Below are 6,000 nucleotides of genomic sequence, written 5' to 3'. Positions count from 1 at the left end.
GTCATGCACCATGTGAAATGTACTTCACTGTTTTTTAGTAATAGCAAGTGACCCCCCCCCCCCTTGTGATTATTGGTATGTTTGTGTTTACTTAAACTGCTAAGTGCAAACTGGTGTCTAAGAAACCCTCCAATGCAATAAGTCAGTGTAGTTGTGAGCAAGCCATGCAGCGCATATAATGCTCACATCTACAGTAGTTTTGTATCATACATTTCCTCAAGTGATCCTAATGTTTGCACAGCAGCATTTGCAGGAAGTAGATTGAAATTAGCATAGGCTAAATTATGTTGCAGATAAATGTAATGAATATTCTTGGATGTTTGAAATATTAGTGCTAGCTCTCTCATTGTAAAAAAAAAAAAGGAAAAAAAGAAAAGGGAAATGGATCTGCTTTATTATTAGTCAGTTGAGTAGGCTGGTAGTGAAACACGGAGTGTTTGTGCAATTCTAGAACATTAGTATGACATTCTGTGACTCATCATTCTGTGTTTTGAGGCCCCGCTGGCAAAATGGGCTCCCACCCCCATTTCCTGGTGGAGTTGTGCCTCCTCTCTGCTCACACGGGTGGTAGCTGGTCTATAGAGAACCACCCCCATGCAGCACAAACTCTGTAGTATTCAAATTCACCATGATGCGAGCAGGTTTTTACAGGTTTTGTTGGTTATTTTCCAGGGCTCTGTCATGGTGTGCTTCCACAACTGCAGTATCACAGGCAGGCCAGTAACAGGCTATCATGGTGCCTCCCTCATAAAACAGGATACTACTTAACACGTCCTGATAATTTTTACTTTTTAACCAGTTCAGAGCAGAATCCATGTTTTGTTTTTATTATTTTGGGAGTGTGACTGGTATTATGTAAAGTGTATGGCTACTGTTGATGTCAGATAAGTGCTTATCATTGGAAGCATGTTTTTATTTAACTGGGCTACTCAGTTAAGAACAAATTCTTATTTACAATGACGGCCTACCAAAAGGCCTTCTGCGGGGACGGGGGCTGGGATTAAAATTATAGGACAAAACACACATCACGACGAGACACCAATACATAAAGAGATGCAGACAGGTATGCTATGTACACACTGGCTCACACATTAAGTTGCTTGTGTCATGCATGCATCACCCCCTACTTAAAACAATGTCTCAGATTGGTGTGCTGAGCAATTGTATTGAAGTCCTAATATTTTTATACTGGTGAAGTGATAATGCCATTTGTATATCATTGAGGGTATTGTAAAGCTTTGCACAAGTTAGTGCAGTTCATATTTTGTGTGTGTTTACTGAACAAAAATATAAATGCAACAATTTCAAAGATTTTACTAAGTTACAACAGGCCCAGCCGGTCAGAATGAGTTTATCCCCACAAAAGGTGTTTATTACAGACAGAAATACTCCTCAGTTTTATATCAGCTGTCCAGGTGCCTGGTGTCAGACGATCCCACAGGTGAAGAAGCCGGATGTGGAGATCCTGGGCTGGCGTGGTTACACCTTGTCTGCTGTTGTGAGGCCAGTTGGAAGTAATGACACATTCTCTCAAACAACATTGGAGGTGGCTTATGGTAGATATGAACATTCAATTCTCTGGCAACAGTTCTGGTGGACATTCCTGCATTCAGCATGCCAATTGTACGCTCCCTCAACTTGAGACATCTGTGACATTTTTGTGGGGCAAAACTGCACATTTTAGAGGCCTTTTATTGTTCCCTGCACAAGGTGCACCTGTGTAATGATCATGCTGTTTAATCAGCTTCTTGATTTGCCACACCTATCAGGTGGCTGGATTGTCTTGGCCAAGGAGAAATGCTCACTAACAGGGATGTAAACAAATCTGTGGACTTTACATGTTGCCTTTTATATTTTTGATCAGTGTATATATTCTACTAAAAAAAGGTTTATCACAGTAACTACAGCTCAGTCTGTATGGACAACATGTGTTGCGGTCACTATAGCTGACATTCTATGGCTTTTCTGTGCAAAATGTGGTGGGATGGTTTACTAGATGTGTAAATGTGATAGTTAAGGTATTAATGTAGCCTTTTATTAAAATAAATCACTCATTAAATTAACTAATGCTGTCTGGTTAATACTCCACACTAAGTTTGACTTCTGATCATATTGAAACACATTTTGTATTTTACCATTCACTTCAGGCTTGACTTTAGGGAAGAAACGGGTAGACATTGCTGCCCCAGTTACTTAAAAATACTCATACGTCCCAAAATATTGTGGTAAAATTGGAAAATAGTGTTGTACTTTTCTAGCTTTAGCCTTCCAGTTAGTATTTTTCACTGTGTGTGAGGGAGCGAGCAAACAATCAACCTAATTGTTGTTGTTTTTTACACTGGTTGTAGTCAGTGGCACAAGTGGTCCTTGAGTTAACTGGATTTAAAAATATTTATAATTCATATTGTTTGTATGGGTGCCACTCCATAACTGTAAGCTGACTATTAGAATAACTCAAAGGAGCAGCACTCGTATATTTTTTTTAACTTTTATTTTGTCAGTCAACCGTGTAGGGGAGATGTGAGAATATAACCATGTTGACCTCCTCTCTCTATCCCTCTGGGTTTGGGGATGTCGTGCCTCCTCCGGCCCCCAGCATCACAAAGCGTCATGGCCCTCTTGGTACATCACAAACAGGAACAGTGGATTAATAAATACAAATATCAAATTTTTGTTTTTTGTTTCAACGTGTCTATATTTTGAAGTCCTTGTGCAATACCCAGCTTTTGGGATGGAGAGGGACTGACAAAGGACTCACATTAGTGGAAAAGCATTTCAGACAAGCTCAACTCTTAAGTTAGGGAAAGTTTAGACACTGGTCAGGAGTGAGTTATGGCCCAAGTGTGTTGATGGGGTGCAGTGTGTGTGGTTTAGATGGGGGGGGGGGGGTCGCTTGTAAATCCATTCTCACACACACACACCCTGAACTTGGATCGTAATCTCCCTCACTGCTGGTTCTCTGGACTGCTCCTCACATGGTGAGATGATGACTCGTGTTGATTACTAGTGCGATAGGCGTTGGTTCGGTATCAGTGTTTACGGCCAGGCGAGGGTTGTGATGAAGCTGCAGTACGTAGGGTAGTCAGTTACTAGTAGTTTTCTCTGTGGGTCTGGTGCCGAGGTGTCTGTCTGGGCGCAGCTCTGAAACGGCTGGCGTCGCACTGCTTCTGCTTTGTCTACTTCCTGTTGATTGCTTTCTGGCCCTGTAGTGGCTACTGAGGGGAGGTGAAGGCGGCAGCAGCAGCTCTATTGAAGTGGTGAGTTGACAAGAGAAACCCCTAGAGCCAGAAGTGAGCAGTGTTTGGAAGTCAGCTAAGTTTGGTGTACATGGGCCTAATGTACATTAGTGTGTTTTTGGTTTTCTGTACGGGCAGGTGTGTGAACGTAGGATTTTTACACTACTAGACATGTTTGCTATGCGAGGCTGGATGTGTGTGTGGCATGCTTTTCCTCCATATACACGCAGATACTAGTCATGGGAATTTGTTGTATGGGAAGCCCTCTCCCTAACCTTGACTGGACGTCTCCCCCAGTTCACAACATGCATCTGGACTGGTGTAGGGTTGTGATAAGGCTGGTAGTTTGTTTTCAATTAGCGTTCATCTTTACATGATTGGCTTTATATTATTTTACACCTCTTCTGCATTATCCAATGGCCATGATTCCAGGTGTTTTTACTCCCTTTTTTGTGTCCTCAGTCATCAACACTTTCATTGTATTAAAAATGTGTTTTGTGCTGTTTTTCAATTGATATGTCACTTTTTTAAATGTATATTTTCATGTGGTGCTGTATTAAGGTTGGGTGTCCCAGTAGATCTAGGCCTAGTGATTGGAGTGTTACAAGGGCCCTACCTGACAGTGAATAGGGAGATTACACACTAGGCTGAGAGTGGTAGCCACTAAGCTGAGAGTGGTGCAAACCTGTGGAGAGAAGAGGTCACTTCACACATCCCCTTTTTAGTGAGGTCTCGAGAAAGGAAGAAACTGTGTGTTTGTGTTTAGGCTATGGTGTGTATCTCTGACATCGGTGTTGTGTAGGGCAGGACTATACCAGTATCGAGATGTTTTCCTTGGCAAAAATAAAAACACAAAGCAGGCCAAATGTTTCCGTATTTTTAAAAACCTGCTGTATGTAAATATTGTGTGGTAATGCTTGGAAAATAAACGGGACTCTGGATCACATGTTTGTTTCCAACATTAGGGCTGTTTTCCTAAAGTTAAATCCGCTTTGTGTTTTTGTCTCCTTGCCACGATGCTAACAAGTATCGCGATACTTGTATTGTCCCGGTCCTAGTGTTGTGCAGAGGGAACCCCAGTCAGTCACTCTGCCCTGCTGTCTCTGCCTGCCTGGGGAACTACTGGATATGTGTGTTGGACAAGTGGGAATGGGGCTGCTTTCGTTGTTGCAGGATTAACGCCCACAACTGCATGACTGGTGTTTCTACGGCAGGGAAGGGGTACTATTTTTAGATAACAGGCCTGGTGTAAATTACAATAAACTGAACCTCCACCACCACCCCTGCCTCTACACACCCCTGTACAAAAAAAGTTACCTACGGCTAGTTACTCACCACTCCAGTCTTTTAGGGAGAAATTAACTCTAAAATAGATGGATTTGAAACCAAGTGTGGATCAAGCCTCAAGTTCATACCCATTCTAGATGAATGCTGAGAATTGAGATGTTGGTTAAACATGACTCGATTTTTGTAGCTGGCTTATTTTAAGTGATTTATAAACTATATAATTTTTCTGTTCAAGAAATCATGGTAAGGATTTCAAGAAAATTGCAGTGTCACATGACACGCGTGCTGCTCTGGTAAAGCTGTTAGATGAACCACTAATGACATGCGTGCTGCTCTGGTAAAGCTGTTAGATGAACCACTAATGACATGCGTGCTGCTCTGGTAAAGCTGTTAGATGAACCACTAATGACATGCGTGCTGCTCTGGTAAAGCTGTTAGATGAACCACTAATGACATGCGTGCTGCTCTGGTAAAGCTGTTGGATGAACCACTAATGACATGCGTGCTGCTCTGGTAAAGCTGTTAGATGAACCACTAATGACATGCGTGCTGCTCTGGTAAAGCTGTTAGATGAACCACTAATGACATGCGTGCTGCTCTGGTAAAGCTGTTAGATGAACCACTAATGACATGCGTGTTGCTCTGGTAAAGCTGTTAGATGAACCACTAATGACATGCGTGCTGCTCTGGTAAAGCTGTTAGATGAACCACTAATGACATGCGTGCTGCTCTGGTAAAGCTGTTAGATGAACCACTAATGACACGCGTGCTGCTCTGGTAAAGCTGTTAGATGAACCACTAATGACATGCGTGCTGCTCTGGTAAAGCTGTTAGATGAACCACTAATGACATGCGTGCTGCTCTGGTAAAGCTGTTAGATGAACCACTAATGACATGCGTGCTGCTCTGGTAAAGCTGTTAGATGAACCACTAATGACATGCGTGCTGCTCTGGTAAAGCTGTTAGATGAACCACTTGTGCAAACTCCTCACATCCTTTTGACACGACTCAAGTAAATTCTACACTCACCATGACCACATTGAGTATTTTGACGTAGGCCTATATAATATTTTTGAAAAGTGATTTAAAGTTTGCGAAGGTAAACAATATTAGATAATGGACAAGAACATCTCTCCGTACACAAGTATCCAGATGTACTTTCAACTTCAGTCTAGTTACACCAGGTCTCATCTGGGTACTTGTGTACGGAGAGATGTTAGAAAATAAAGCCCTAGTGAAATTGCCCTATTATTAGTTTTGCAGATTTATTTAGTGGGCCATTTTAGTTGTATGATAACATCTGCAGTTCATACTTAGTCCTTTCCCAGAATATAATGTCAGGCTTCCATAATTTATGTAGTCATTTTACATAATTCATAGTTTAGGCAAAACAAATGATCATGGCTGTTTTATACTCAGTATTGTGCATAACATTCTCATAACCGAGCTAAGAATGTTAAGGGCAAAGTTAAATCCA

This window comes from Salvelinus alpinus, chromosome 20, assembly GCF_045679555.1.
Source record: "Salvelinus alpinus chromosome 20, SLU_Salpinus.1, whole genome shotgun sequence".
NCBI lineage: Eukaryota > Metazoa > Chordata > Actinopteri > Salmoniformes > Salmonidae > Salvelinus > Salvelinus alpinus.
Note: the sequence above shows the minus strand (reverse complement) of the source record.